Raw genomic sequence first — 16,731 nt, forward strand, 5'->3', positions numbered from 1 at the left:
CCAAGTGTGACTTGGATCCCATTGGATTGTTAGGTAAAAGGAACCTCTGGGTGGTCACATGTGATCATAGTTAAGGAAGCTGGAGAGCAGATTATGTCAGATGATTTGCTTTAGAGAATGAAATTGTTTGAGCAAACTTTAGAAGAGAGAAGAGTAAGAGATCTGTGATGAAGGAGGTTCCTTTCATCTGACTCCAGCATGGTCCTGACTCATATAGGGGCCATAGAGATAAAATGAGATGTCACTCTTGGTTAACAAGATTCAGAGGCAGGAACTCAGAAAATCTCCTGAGAAATGGAACACTGGCAGAACCTTTCCTCTCAAAGAAACAAAGGTAGGACTAGAGTTTGGGCCTGGTGCCCAAACCATTAACAGAACACAATCAGAATGACAGAGCTGTTCTCTGTTGCATCTCTTGATTGATTTGGCACATGAGTACTGGGCATATTCAAGAAAGGAGCATAGAGTCAGTGCACCAAAACCTGAATGCCCCAGACTAGCATTGGGAAGTAAGTCGAGAGTCAGGAATGAGTGTTGTTCCATATCCTGAGCCACCTAAGCTGTGGCTTGCTTAATATTTCTCCTATATTCTTTCTACTTGGACTTATAAGACCTCTTGTCTCAGTGACAGTGAGTACTGAAAATACAGACTGCCATATTATCTACCTTTTCTTAGCCATATATGCCTTTTCAAAAAAAGCTACTTATATTTAAATCTGACTTACAAGACTCCAGAAGATCAATAAAGAAAAGTCAGTGAGTTCTGAAAATATAGAGTGCTATATTGTCCACCCTTTCTTAATCAAACTCCTGTTTAAAAAAGCTACTTCTACTTAAATCTGATCTACAAGACTTCACAAAATCAATGAAGAAAAGAATCCCTGAAGCTTTTTTTTCTCTTAATGCATAGAATAAAACAAAAGGAAGTTGAAGGAAACAGAAGTGAACAAGTGATGGGAGGCTGAACTATGGTGTTAACTGTTTGAATAATGTGAAATAGAGGAATATATGAAAGATGTTGTAAAAGTAGCAATTATAAGATTTGGCAGTAGATTGAATATGTGGAGTGAGTACAAAAGAGACATTGAAGATGGCACTTAGATCTCAAGACTCAGAGACTAAAAGACTTGGAAGATGGTAGTGCCCTTGATAGTAACAGGGAATATTTACTTATTTTTCTAAAAGGTTGAATGGATTAGAGCTCCTAATTTGAGTCAGAAAGACTCATTTTCATCAGTGCAAATTTGGCCTCTGACAATTAATAACTTTGTGACATTGGGTTAGTCATTTAATCTTGTTTTCCTCAGTTTCCTCATCTATAAAATGAATCACAGAAAAAAATGGCAGACCATTCCAGGATCTTTGCCAAGAAACCTCAAATGGGGTTATGAAGAGTTGGATGTGACTGAAATGACTAAACAACAACAACCACCACTCTCTCATCCTGTGTAATGTCTCTCTCATCTAGGTTTTCCTAGAAACTATTTTTCTTCCTGCTCCTCTGACCACTCCTTCTCCGTTTTCTTTGCTGAATGATCATCAGCATCATATTCCCTAATTGTGAGTATAATCAAAGTTCTCTTATCCCTTCTCTCTACACATCCTCCATTGGTGAGCCTTGTTGGTCAACCTTATTGATCGAATGATTGAATGATTATTTCTGGGTAGATGTATATAGTCAGCTTTAATTTTCCTCTTCAGCTATAATCCCAAATCACCAACTGCACTTATTGAGATTCCAAAGTCATCTCAAACTTAATATTTCCAAAACAGAGTTTCTCCTTAAAATCTGACCCTCTATTTTTTTTCTGTTGAGGGAATCACTTAAAATCATCTAGGTTCTCACCCTTAGTATCCTTCTCTAGACCTTGTTCTCACTCACTGTACATATTTAGTCACTTGACAAAATTTGTTCTATTTCTATGACATCTCTTGGATTTTTTTCTTTTTCATTCAGGATGATTGCTCTAGCCCAGACTCTTATTGCCTCTCTTCTGGACTATTGGAACAGCTTCTTAATTGAACTCTGCTTCCAGTTGCTCTCATTCTTTTCCATCCTTCATAGAACAATTGAACCGATTTCCCAAAAGAGAGCCTGATTGTGTCATTCCCTATTTTAAAAAATGTCTGTGATTTCCTGTTGCCTTCAGGAACAAATATAAACTCTTTTTGGCATTTAAAGCTTCTGATAATCTGGAGACACTACTTTTCTGATGGGGAATATGAATTGTACACCACTCTCCTTCACACATACATCAATACCCAGTCAAATCAGCCTTCTATTGTTCTTCATACATAACATTCCACCTCCTATGCCTATTCATTTACATGGTATATCCCCCATCCTTGTAATATACTTTCCTCATGTACTTCCACTCTCTTGGAATCTCTAGTTTTCTTCAAGGTTAGGCTCAACTGCTATCTTCTGCACAAAAGCTTTCCTGATCCTTCTATTTACTACCGGCTCTCCCCTCTCCCTCCAAAAATTACCTTATATTTATTGCATATATGAACTAGATATCTCACACATAATGTGTATATAATATCTACCTATATCTACAGGTTGCTTCCCCAGATGGTGTGTAAACTCTCTGAGGGTAGGATCAGTTTCATTTTGTCTTTGTCTTCCTAGACCTGACATAAAACCTGATTAATATGATAGGCCCTTAATAATTTTGGTTTGGTTAATTAGGGATTAATACCTTAGAAAACAGAAATGCTTGTCAGCTGGCCACTTACAATGGATATTTATGAACCAAGCCCTTTCAACCATTTGTGAAGGATTAGCAATCTCACTTACAGTTATGTGGTTGAGAATAATCAAACGCAATGGGGAAGAATAGACAATTTGGTATGAATTCTGTCACCAACTGGAAATCATTGGCATAAGGTTTTAAAGAACTTGGTCATTTGTCTCATTCAAACACTCATTTTGGCTTAGATAGATCTAAGAAAATCCTTTGTATGACATACTGAGGTTAGCTTTAAAAGTTCAGGAGCATTTTTTTTTTCAGGAGAGCTATAGTCAGTAGAAACCAGTAGATAACTTATTGGTAGTGAAACTCATTATCCCACCCAAAAACTGGAGTCCTTAGCTTTGATCTGATCTGTCTTTAATAAGTTTTGAGACTACATGTATGGAGCCCAATTTAAGTGTAGACATTGACATATGTCAGCCAATGCCTGCCAGGGATGGATACTGTCTTTTGCTCCCTCTGAGTATAGCAAATCAATTAATTTAGTAATCAATTTAAAATATTATTTTTGTCATTAAGTATATCCCAATTATGTGTACATTTTAAAAACAAGTTTTTTAAAAATTGAATTCCAAATTTTCTCTCTCCCTCTTCGAGAAGGCAGACACTTAGATTTTGTTTATACATGTAAGGTTATACCAAACATATTTCCATATTAGCTGTGTTGTAGAATAAAATACAAACAAAATTTGGGGGCAACAAAATAACATCAATTGAAATTTCTGGTTTTGAACTAATCTTGCATGGCTCAGTTGTCCTAGGATGACTGATGGTGAGAGTTATTGATTGATGAAAAACTATTAGAAGGCATGCAAGCCAAGAAGGAGGGTGTATTCTATGAGGATTCAAGCTTTCTTCACCAGAGGGCACCCACAGTTGAGACAATGGTGGAAGTTGATGATAACAAAGCAGGCCTATGCTAGACTGAAACCAATCCCACACATGGTATGAGGAAGCTGCCCAAGCCATTTAATTTTATAACCAGGAAAGAACCATCTGATGATTTTGGATCCCAAGGACTCTTGGAGCTAAATGGAACAGACTCTACTAGTCCAAGATATCGGCAATTATCCATAAAGTGTATGTAATCTATCTAGAAACCCTTGGATCTTATGTGTTTAGACCTTTTGTGTCTAGCAGGAGACTAAAATAATATGAAATAGGAAGATGATATTGTGTGTTATATTTTTGCAGTGTAATGCTGCTTTGTTACATATGCTAAGTTGTTAATACTAAATTTGCCAAAACTAAATATATATATGACAGATCAGGATCCTTCAAAGACAGTTTATTACAATCACCTATTATTCACCAAGGAGCTGGTCACAACTTTGGGGACCAGGAGGAAAAGAGCCATGGAGAGATAGCTAAATGGCCTCCAAGAAAAAAGGACTCACTCTCCTGGGAAGATATTTAAAAAATACTTATCAAAACAATGGAGTCTTTCCCAAAACCAGGAGGACTTTTACATAGATAGAGAGGGAGGGAGGGACCTAGCAAAGGGAGGGAGAAATGAATCCAGGCTTTCCTTTTCCTGGTCAACATTCTAGTTATGGGGATTCCATAGAGCTAGGGGATTCTGACAGTCAATCTGGAACTTTCAGATGTCCAGGAGGAAGGATAACTGAAAAATAGGAGAGGTTAGAAACTGTATCCATGACCAAGTCAATTTAAAATGCTCAGGGTGTAATGAGTGCAATGAATACCCATGTAGCCAGATGAGACCCATTATTTAAATTCATATAACAAGTTTTGTATGCAACCAAAACATATCATTTCATATGTTATATTTTTGCTGCATATTTTAGATGCTGAAATGGTAATATTGTACATGTTAATTCCAAATGTGTATGTAACAAGTTTTTAAATGTCTCATGTATTTGGTTATTGCATGTAATCTTGTTATATGATACTATAGGTTAAGTTCTTGCAGTTATCTCTTAATTATATGCTATCCATTATGTTTTTGCATGTGCTGTTCATGCTGAATAAAATTCTTAGAGATAACATGGAGTAGTGGACTGAGAATTGGACCTGGAAAGTCTAACTTTGAATCCAACTTTTGACAACTGTGTAACCTTAAGTGAATTCTCTCAGTTTTCTCATTGGTAAAATGAGGGATGGGACTCAATGACTACTGAAGTCCTTTCCAGTTCTGGATTTATAATCTTATGATCCATTGGTTGAGATACTTGGATATGTACATTTTGTAGTATGGATAATTGCCCACAACTGTTATATGTTCATTTATTATATTTATGACATATGTTTGCTGGTGTTCTCCATATAATTCAAAGGGTAATGAATTATGGCTGGGAGGAGGATTCAGGGATGGCTTTTATTGGGATATGGTTTCAGGTCTTCAGAGATAAGTATTTCTACAGACATTGCCAATCCTGGGCACAATGTGCCTTTAGCACCAGCCCAGATTAGATTGGTTTGACTGGAGAATGTAGAACATGACATAAGAGTGATAGTGAGGATTCAAGGGGAAGAGGAAAAAAAGAAATGGCAGCAAGGGCTCTTACACAGTATACCTGTCCCCTGTTCCTTGTTAGCCTTACATCTGATAGTCAAACAGTGCTTTCTTCATCAGTAACCTTTACAATGTCTCCTTTGAGACTGGGATTTCAGAGATAAAGTTAGTCCTTCCTACCCATCCTTTCAGGGTTAGAGTTACACAAACATATATTCAGTGGAGTTTTCTGGCTATTTGAAATGATAAACCTGCTTTTTCCATTGCCCATATTTACTGCAGCTAAATTCCCACAGTGTCTTCCATTGTGAGTTAAATATTTTGTGTCCTACTCCCACTCAGCTATGTGATGGGAGAAATATGATAAGACACTGAACTTCTTGATTGGTTCTCCTTTAGTTTGGAGAAAGAAGAAAAAATATATTCCAATCTAAAAGATAGCCTTAGACAGGTTGGGGGGAGGGAAGAGCAAAGGGGATTGAAACTGAGAAGTGATTAGAATATTGCATTCTATGATATATCTAATTCTTTATTTTGCCTTGCTTTTACTACTGTTTAACTATGAACCAGAAGTCTGAGAAAATATTAATAGATTGGATCTACCTGAAAGGAGCAGTTAGGTAAGAGCTGAGCCAATGATTGATAAATAGCCTTAGAGATAGAGTCTGTGTGGAAACAGTATGACTCACAAAATACATCAATCCTGGGTTAGCATTTTGGGGCTCCGATGTCAAAGGAATACCTGTCTTAGATATGTAGAGCTATATTACTACATGTGGGTAATAGCGGGGCATCTGTCACATAAAGATACAATCAGAACTGTCATTAGAGCTCACATACAATGGTCTTTGAATTGCCTTCCTATGGCAGAAGGAAAAAGAAGATTAAAATATGGGCTTCTCTTTAGCCTAGGCACACCATTTGTAACTTTCTGTTCACTTTTCATAATTGGTATGAAAGATGACTATAGTTTCATTATCTCCTCCACTAAGGCAATATGCCATCTCCCACACTGGGCCCAGGCACTGGCATCTCCAAATTTGGGACAATGGGCCCAAACTGCCAAACAAAGGCAGCCCAGGACAATCTGCCTACTAAGACAACAACAAAACAAGCAGACTTCAGGTCTATTTTCCAGTTCCCTTTGGTGTGCTGTCTTGCCCCATTAGAATATGTCAGGGATTATCTTTCATTTTGCTTGTATTTGTATTCCAATGCTTAGTATAATGCCTGGCATATAGCAAATACTTAATGCTTATTTCCTTCTTTCCTTTCTCCACCCTTCCTCCTTCTCTCTTTCCTTACTCCCTCTTCCTTCCTTCCTTCCTTCCTTCCTTCCTTCCTTCCTTCCTTCCTTCCTTCCTTCCTCTCTCTTCTTTTCTTTCTTTTTTTCTTTTCCTTCCCTCCTTCCCTTTTTTCTTTCTTTCTTTCTTCCTTTTTTCTTTCTTTCTTTCTTTCTTTCTTTCTTTCTTTCTTTCTTTCTTTCTTTCTTTCTTTCTTTCTTTCCTTCTTTCTTTCTTTCTTTCTTTCTCTTCTTTCTTTCCTTCCATCATTCCTTCCTTCCTTCCTTCCTTTTTTCCTTCTTTCTGTTTTTTTCTCCATCTATTCCTTCCATAGGTGTTTATAAGCTTGGCCAGAACCTCAAATTTGTGTGAATCATTTTCCACCTCAAGAAGTGGCTATAAAATCTTCCTCCTCCCCATCCCCATCTGTAAATCATGGGGCATGGAAGTTTCTAACAAAAGGTTTTAGGCAGAAAAAGGAGTCATGTCCTGAGCAGAAGCAGCCAAATACTAGTGGTACCCAGGGAGTAATGGTAATTTTTGGTAATTCATGGAACAAGTAGTAATCTGGTGGATTCTAAAGAAAGTTCCAGTACATAGGGCAAAAACTATGGGAGTTTATAGAAAGCTATCAACAAAAATTGAATAGGATGGTAGATAAGGTGAGGATGAGTTTTAGCCTGTAGGAATGTTGCCTCAGCCTTCTTGCTTTTGTGTGTGTTTTTTAATAATAGCTTTTTATTTTCAAAACACATACATAGTTTTCAACATTCACCCTTGTGAAACCTTGTGTTCCAAATTTTCCTCCCTCCCTTCCCCTCTCCCCTTGACAGCAAGTAATCTACTATATGTTAAACATATGTAATTCTTCTATACATATTTCCACATTTATCATGCTGCCTTTTTTTTTTTTTTTGGTTTGTTTTTAAGAGGCAATATGGAGGTAAGACTCTTATCTAGAGTCACACAGCTAGAAAGTGTTAAGTGTTTGAGGATATTTTTGAACTCAGATTCTCCTGACTGGATAGCCAATGCTCTATCCATTGTACCATCTAGCTACCCCTCTCTGCTTTCTTGAAAAACTCTAAGGATGAGCTGTGAATGTATAGTGTAATATATTAGAAAAACTTAGAATTAACCAGGATTCAACTATCACTTCCTAGATTTTCTGACTATGACATGGAACCAAATCTTTAGTTTCCTTACCCTGAAATCAAGATGATACAGGAATTATCCATCTCACAATGTAGTTATGATATTCAAATGATTTTTCTTTGAGGAGAGAAAAGAGGAGGAGGGCTATATAAATGTCAGCTACTATTCTTAGTTAAGGACTTTGACATCTTCCAAGAAAGGTGGAGGAAGTCACACAAGTAATAACACATTAACACTTTACATCCCACAGTGCAGGGATAAACATAAACTTGGGGGTTTGACTTAACCACATGTGAGGAATGAGTCAGCAGGGTGAAGCAGCTGCCAGAAGACCTCTTGTGATCTTAGACAGCTTTCATAGAAATGCAATCCTTTTAAAGCAGGTAACAGTCCCACAATGTTCTGCCCTGGTTGATTCAGAATCACAAAATTTAAGCTGGAAAAGAACGTGGTGTTATTGTTCAGTCATTGCAGTGTTGTCAAACTCTTTGTGATCCTATGTGAAGTTTTCTTGGCAGAGATACTGGAACGATTTGCTTTTTCCTTCTCTAAACTTTTTACAGATGAGGAAACTGAAACAGGATCAAATGATTTGCCATTTCCTTCGTTAAATTATTTTTCAGATGAGGAAACTGAGGCAAATAAGGTTGACTTACTCAAAGTCACATAGTAAAGTGTCTGAGGCCAGATTAGAATTCAGAAGATCAGTCATCTTGACTCTAGGCTTGGCACTCTGTTGTGTCCTGCTTTCTAGAGCCCCCAAGTTGGGGTGACAAAACATATCATGCTTTCTAGAATCCCCACACTGGTGAATTGATGGGTGGGACTCCTGAGGATGGTGGGAAAATGGAATCTAGTCTCATCACTTCTCCACTAGGAAGGGATATTTTTATCACCTCGGGGTGGGGGCTCCGGAAAGCAACGGTACGTTTTGTCACCCAACTTGGGGGCCCTACAAAGCAGGACACAACAGCACTCTATCCATTGTGACAATCTGCTGCCTCTGGAAACCATCTAAACAATATATGCCAACATTACTACTCTGTTGGAGGCAGGATCTGTATGCAAACTCTTTGAATTCAGACATAGTGATCTCTCTATCGACCATATTTCTCCTGAAAAACGTCTTCACATATTGGAATAACAAGAAGTAGATTTATTCTTTTGTGCACCAGAGCAGGGACTCAAACCAATACTTAGAGTCCCCTTTATGGTGTTCCTAATGGATGGTCAGTCATTCAGCTTTTGACCACCTCAATGGGAGGGGACCAGCTACTTGAAGAAGGCTATTCATTCCACTTGAGATAGCACTGATGGTTAGGAAGCCATATGGCCCACGGTAGAACGATGGATTTGGGGTCAGAGAACCTAGATTTGTTTTTCCCCCTTTACCTATATAAATTACAAACTCTGTGACTCAGTTTCTTCATCTAGAAAATTTGGGATGATCTTTAGGATGCCTTTTATTTTTAAGTCTATCATCCTATGAAGTAACAAAGAATTCAAACTGAGTGACAAATGTTTTCACTATTCCTTCCCTCCCTTCTTTCCCTCCACATCTCCTCCTACATTCCAATCCCAGGGCAAGCCTATTCATCTAAGCTTCCCTATTGCATCTCTTTGAAATTCAAAGAACACACAAGATACTCCAGCTTGAGATCCATCATGTGAATACAAGTGGCTTAAGCTCTGACAGTGGGATCTCAACGTCTGAAAAGTGTAGCAACTCAACTCTGGAACTGGGAAACACTTGTACTTGATACTTGTAAAATTTTTTGGAATATAGATAGCTATAAGGAGAAATCTACCACAGTTGCTTGCTGGTACAGAAGGCATTGCTGTTTGAGGGAAAGCCTCTGGTTAAGGGGGGCAGGAATTAGAAACCACTAAGAGGCTTCTTGGTTCCTCGCCAACCTTTCTCCTCTCTTGTTTTCTGTTCAGGTTTTCTTTCACTCTTTTATCTCTGTCACTCAAACCCTCCTGTCTCTGAGCTCTGTCTCTTATCTTCCTTTCTCTGAGATCTCTGATTTTTGTATTCAGTAAGGCAGGCTAGAAATCTAACCAGTCTTCTCTAATACAGAGAGCATGATCAATTGAATTATTGATGCTTATGAATGAATAAATGTTTATGAATGTTTATGATGTTTATGAATGAATAAATACATGAAAAAGTATTATGTGCTAACTATGTGCCAGGCACTGTGCTAATTGCTGGGGGTATAAGAAGAAAATACAAGACAACCTCTGCCTTCAAAGATTTTGTATTCTAAAAAGGGAATGCGGCCATAGAAGGGAGTGGTAGCCATGAATGGATGTTTGAGTATGGAAGTCAGAGGAATGGCTAATGGATTCATAGGACAGCTGATAAATATAAGCTTTCCAGGAAATACTGTGTTTAGATGCTTAGGTTCAAAGACAAGAACAAAATAGTCCTTTTCTTCAAAGATATTAGATTTTATTGGGGTATGGAGAATGTGCACAAATAAATACAGACTATACACAAAGTAATTATTTGGGAGATTAAGGAAGGGCCACCTGAGCTATACTTTGAAGTCTGATTCTCCAGGTGTGATCCTTTGAACTTCTGAACTCCTTCCTCCCCCTCAACAGACCTTTTCAAGGATTTATAAGGTCAAAATTACTTTCAAAATAATACTAAAAAGTTATTTGCTCATAAAAATACTACTGTTTCCAACCACATATCATTTACTTCTCATACTTCAGTCAAAAATCCATATTGAAACAGTTTTAATATAGAAACAGACACAAGAACTAAGCCACACATTAATTTATTAAAACAATACATAAAACAATGTTACTTTTCTACTAATTTATTTTTGTTTGGAAAAAATATATTTTTATAAGGTTATTCATGTTAACTTGTAATGGGTTTATTGTTTTATTTTAAAACAAATCACTAAATATTCAAGTTATATGCATTTAAAACTTTAATATGGCAGATACCAATAGATCTAGTTCAAATAAACAAAAGTTCTTTTTTTTTAACTTCTCCCTAATTTTGTCATGACTTTATTTATTTTTATTATAGTAACTTTTTTTGACAGAATCCATGCCAGGGTAATTTTTTTTACAATATTATCCCTTGCACTCACTTCTGTTCCGATTTTTCCCTCCCACCCTCCACTCCCTCCCCTAGATGGCAAGCAGTCCTATATATGTTGAATATGTCCTAGTATATCCTAGATACAATGTATGTGTGCAGATCCAAACAGTTTTTTTGTTGCACAGGGAGAATTGGATTCAGAAGGTAAAAATAACCCGGGAAGAAAAACAAAAATGCAAACAGTTTATATTCATTTCCCAGTGTTTTTTTCTTTGGGTGTAGCTGCTTCTGTCCAACATTGATCAATTGAAACTGAATTAGGTCTCTTTGTCAAAGAAATCCACTTCCATCAGATTACATCTTCCTGCCAGTATCGTTGTTGATATATATAATGATCTCTTGGTTCTGCTCATTTCACTTAGCATCAGTTCATGTAATTCTCTCCAAGCCTCTCTGTATTCATCCTGCTGGATGTTCCTGGTAGGAACAGATGCCATACAGTTGTAATTGCTTCACAATAACAATTATAGGAACAGCAAGATTGCCTATGGTGCTCTGATTTTGCCTCATCCTGGGTGTGTGTGTATCTGAAAATAACCTTGGTGTTCCAAATTAGGAAACACTATTGAATTCTCTTTTACTCATACCATGTCAAATTATGTGTCAATGTATGTGGCTAGATATGGAACAAAAAGGGAACTTCTATTAGCTATCATTTCCTTTGAATGTTATTGAGTCAGCAGGCAACTTGTTTATGAAGGGGTGACGTTTCCAGTTGCACAACTAGACTCTTTCCCCTGTCACCCCACTGTGCTTTTGAATCCTGTTCTACCTAGTGGATGGAGATGGGTCAACTGAGTATATGTTCCATGCTATACCCTCTGTGTGCCCTGGGTTGCTTGCAAGGTGCTGAGCTTACCTAGGGATGATTCCTGCCCTCTCTGTGATTAAGCATCCACTTTGACTTATCTTCCCAGGAATGGAGACAGATGTGTACAAATGAGTCATTTGCATTCTCTCTCCTGATAGTCCTTGTGATCATTTATGAAGTGATTGGTTACAATCACTGGTTACAGATGAAGATGTAGTTTCTGATCATGGGAAATATATATATTTTTTCTCCCTACAAAGATAATTGACTCAGAGAGCTGATCACATGACTTTGGACTCATTAACCACAGGATGAGTACTCAGTACATGAGGGGGACAAGCAGGAGTGGTCACAGAGATGGGGAGGGGATCAGAAATTCTATCATAAAAGAATCATTTGAAGGAAATGTTTATCCTGAAAAAGAAATGACTTAATAAAGAAAGTTAGGGGAGTGAGCAATGGATTTGGAGTCAGAAGATTTGAATTAAAATAACCACTATAGGGTTACTTTCATGATCTTGGTCAAGTGGTCTCACTGCTCTGAGACTCAGTTTTCTTTCTTTTCTTTTTTTTAAAAAATAACTTTTTATTTTAAAAAGATAGTTTTCAAAATTCACCTTTGTAAATCCTTATGTTCCAAATTCTTCTCCCTCCTTTTCTCCCCTCTCCTCTCTCCTAGACAGCAAGCAATTCAATACATATTAAACATATAATTCTTCTATACATATTTCCACATTTATCATGCTGCACAAGAAAAATCAGATCAAAAAGGAGAAAAAGAGAGAAAGGAAAAAAGGGCAAGCAAACATAACAAAAAAAGGTGAATACACTATGTTGTGATCCACCTTCAGTCCCCATAGTCCTTTTACTGAATGCAGATGGCTCTCATCACAAGAAAGACTCCATCACATGTAAAAGAGCTTGACAAGGCCATCTCGAAGCTCCTTAGCCAGGAATTGCGAGTATGAGGTGGTGGGAGGAAGGAGGGGAAGGGAGAGAAAAGTAGGGCTACTGATGTCTGACAATCTGTCCTTTACTTGCCTCAAATTTTGCCCTGATTTTATTGTGATGAGGTTGCTGGTTTTTTCATTCATTCATTCCTTTCCACTGGGAGGAAATTGGCTCCCCAGTGCTCAAATACCTAAGGTATAATTTTATTTTCGGCTCTAATCTAGGGAATCCTTTAGGGGAAGGAATGGGAAGGAAGGGGAAGGGGAAGGAAGTAAAAGGTACCTGGAGCACAAATATGATTCAGATATAGAATGGATTCACAGAATTCTTGCACACAAAAAAGGGGATGTTAAGCAATAAAGCATCATGATATTCATCTCTCACTGGAACATTTACAGATAGATTCTAATCAAGAAATTGTTACCTATTAAGTATTTTACAATCACAATGAGTATTTACTGATCAATATTAAGTGGCTCAAGTCCAGGTTAGAAAATAAATCTCAGTGAATCCTTAATCTAGATAGCCTAACTTAGCCTATTCCTACTCAGTCTAGGGCCTTATGTCCTAAGAAGCCCATAGTTTCCTTAATTCTATCTTGTTTTACTCCCTAAGAATTTCATTTGAGTTACCTAGGCCAGTGGAGAAAACTCAACCAGTTTCTATTCTCTAGCTTTGACTGTGGTTATTCTAAATCTCTGAGCAGCATGTCTTAGCTGCTGAACTTCCTTCTGATTTCTTGATTTCCTTTTTTTTTACTTTTCACAATTTATTTTGTGATCTAATATGTTTTGGAAAGATTTTGATGTTCACCTGATAGGATAAGGCACCAGATAATAAGGCCCTTTCTTGAATTAAACTTTTAAGTATTCTTTACTACAGAGAGCACAACTCCATTGGGCTGGATGCCAAATGTATGCTTGCCAAAAGGACTATTTTATGGAAAACTTGCACTGAACAAGCGCTCATGTGATGGTCAGAAAAAGGGTCACTCTCAAGGTCTCTAAGAACTTAGAATTGATTGCACATTATGGGACACAGTGACATAGGGCCATCTAGCATGGTGTGCTCTCATTAAGAAGGTGCTGGGCTCTGTGAGCAAGGCAGAAATTAATTAGATCAGAAGAAACTTGAGATGCATAAAGTTAGAAACTCCACCCCAAATATTCATTTGAATTTTTTGTGCCCAATCGTGCAGTAATGATTGCAACAACAAAAAAAGGGTTTTTGTAGTGAACAATGCTGGGCCTATAGTTTTTGAAGAATGAATGGATTTCTTATATATGCATTAAAACATATATTCCCCACTTATGTCTTTTCTTTTCACTGATAGACTATGTATTTGTGGGAGAGTATGCCCCAGATTTTTTGTTTTTCTTTTTTTCTCATGTTATTTCCTTAAATGCTTTTGTTTTGAACTAATTGTATCTTCTAGCTAACTAAAAAAGGTAGACAAATCAATGGGAGCTCACATGATACTCTTAAGTAAATGCAAATGGACCCAGAGAGCATCTGGAATCTGAGATATCCTTTTCTGAAGGACTCCATCAATTAGTGGTTTTCCTAAGCAAAAAGACTAGATTCTCGAAGACAGGATTTTTGTTGTTATCATGTTAAATAGAAAACTGGCTAACTATACTTTCCTGAAATAATGGTTACCACTTTTCTCTTTGAAGTTGTATTGGTTCTGCACAGTTTCATAAAATTCAGGAAAATGGTGACTGAATTCTAAGATTCTTCAATTTGATACATAGGATCATACACTTTCAGAACTGGAAGATATCTGAGTAACTCTCTAGTCCAAATTCTTTATATCAATGAAGAAACTGAGACCCAGAGTCTCAGAGCTGGCTAATACTGACTAGCTTATGAGGATTGATTGTTAAATTTTCAGTGTAAAAATTTATGCCTCAGAAATCAACAGACACTACAGATCAGGGTTTAGTTTATTGTTTTGTCGATTGTCTAGGTTTGAGAACGTGATAGAGAATGTATTTTAAAAATGCAGATTAATCTGAAGAGTGTTTGTTGTATACATTTTCTCCCCCAAGAAAGCTGTTTTACTATTTCAACTCTGCAGAGAGGTTGCTACTTGGCTAAGGTCACAAGAATCCAGGTCCCCTGATTCATAGAGACCCAGACGGTATACTATTAGAAGATGTAGAGCTAGGAGAGGCACTCTGACATGATGGTTGGAAAGTTCAAGAACACAGGAGATCTCAATAGACTAGAAAGATGGGTTAAATCTAATAAGAGGAAATGTGATGAAATAAACAAATGGAAAATCCCACACTTGACTTAAGAAAAAAAAAATCAACTTCCTAAATACAGGGTGGAGAAAGTGTGACGAGACAGTAGTTCATCTGAAAAGTTTTGGAGATTTTATTCAACAATGAGTCAATAAAGAACAATGAGACAGCCAAAAAATTAATGCAATCTTTACTTTTTAGTAAAATGTGTGGGATTGGTAAAATTGTTATAAAGTGATGTTTTATTACTCAGGAAAAAGTCAGCTAGATCTAAAAATTAATTTATGCCAGAAATATTCCTGAGCTCACACAACAGAAGAACAGAAAACAGTTTGGTGATTGTTTAAATTGACCTTCTCTGTTCAGAGATGTAGCTCCTGAGGCCCAGAGAGACCACAACTGCCTCCCCCCAAATAACAAAAGTCCAGCTATCCTGATTTACCATAGAGGAATGGAGGGAAGGACAAATGTTAGTAAATGTTTAATTATTCACTCTCCAGGAAAAAGAAAAAAAGGATGCTAGGTACGCAATTAAATTTAATTTATATTATTAACATTTAAAAAATCACTTTCTTACATCTAGCCAAACAACAGAATAATAAATCTAGTCTTGATTTGTAGTTAACCAATTTCCAAGATGCAAATGCTCACACTGCAAATGTAATAATTGGCCTTTGAGAGAAGTCAGGCTAGCTTCCTCACACTCTTAGACGGAAGGCACAAATTCAGAGGCAGAGAACAGAATTCATAGTGTATGTGTGTGTGTGTGTGTGTGTGTGTGTATGCTGCCCCAATTCAGATGGAATATATCTTTTAGTCCTGAGCACATGAATTTACTTTTATTAAAAATCTTGTTAATTACAACCAATGCAAACATGCTTAATAACGATATTTAATTAATTAATTTAGATAATTAGATTAATTAATGCCAAAGCTTAAAGTATCAAACAAGTTTCTAAGTGCCCAACAGGATTTTTGGTCAATTCATTCTCATTCATTTCCTCTCTGTCATAATAGGCAGTGTATAATCTTGCTTTTGAATTTATTTTCCTTTCACATTTGCATTATTTCCTAAAGGTCTCCCCAAATTTCTTTATACTCTTCTTGCTGGGCAGTCTTAATGGCATTCTATTATTCCATTATATTAATGAACTATATGTATTTTATTGTTGGTTAGTCATGTCTGATTTTTCATGATCCCATTTAGGGTTTTCATGACAAAGATATTGAAGCAGTTTGCCATTTCCTGCACTAAATCATTTTTACAAAAGGGGAAACTCAGGCAAATGGAATGAAGTGACTTGTCTAGGATCATAGAGCTAGTAAGAGTCTGGGACTAGATTTGAACTCAAGAAGACGAGTCCTCCTGATTCCAAACCCAATACTCTCTCCATTGTATTTCTCAGCTGCCTCTGAACATATTTTAGACCATTTCAAATGTAACTCTCAGAGAATCGTGAGGGAGGAACACCTCTGGACCCCTAACATTAATCCCTGAGGGAGGGGGCCATAGTTCATGAAAGGTTCTTTCAAGGTTATCTCCTATTCCTCCAGCATCCTTGTTACTAGAGGCAGGGAACAATCTCCCCCTGGAAGCTACATTTACCCAGGAAGAAAGCCCAGAGCAGGAGTGAATTAGAACGAGAAGAGAAGGTTCTCTCTTGTTTCCTAGTTCTGGCTGATAGCCCATGAAACTCAGAGTTGTAATGAAAAGATCATATCTTCCAGGATTTGCAATAAAGGACAAGAGACCACAATGTAGTCCTTTGTTTGTATGACTGTAATGAATCCCACAGACTGGCTGATCTGTGGCTAGAAAAACATTCATTTAAATAAAAATTATCAGTTTGGCAAGCATGTAAGTAATTTAATAGGAAGGGGAAAAGTAAACACAGATCAATATATTAAGTCCATTAGTAAAGTACA

The 16,731-nt window shown here is 37.1% G+C and overlaps 1 long non-coding RNA gene across 1 annotated transcript in view; it reads left to right on the forward strand.

Moving 5' to 3' along the window:
• The first annotated feature begins 1,472 nt into the window (after positions 1 to 1,472).
• LOC116423404 overlaps positions 1,473 to 16,731 on the forward strand; it is a 105,377-nt gene continuing 90,118 nt past the window's right edge. Inside the window, exon 1 of the long non-coding RNA XR_004234002.1 lies at positions 1,473 to 1,560. This is a non-coding gene — a long non-coding RNA (uncharacterized LOC116423404). The remainder of the gene's footprint in view (positions 1,561 to 16,731) is intronic.

The sequence above is a fragment of the Sarcophilus harrisii genome, chromosome 4 (genome assembly GCF_902635505.1).
Source record: "Sarcophilus harrisii chromosome 4, mSarHar1.11, whole genome shotgun sequence".
Lineage (NCBI taxonomy): Eukaryota > Metazoa > Chordata > Mammalia > Dasyuromorphia > Dasyuridae > Sarcophilus > Sarcophilus harrisii.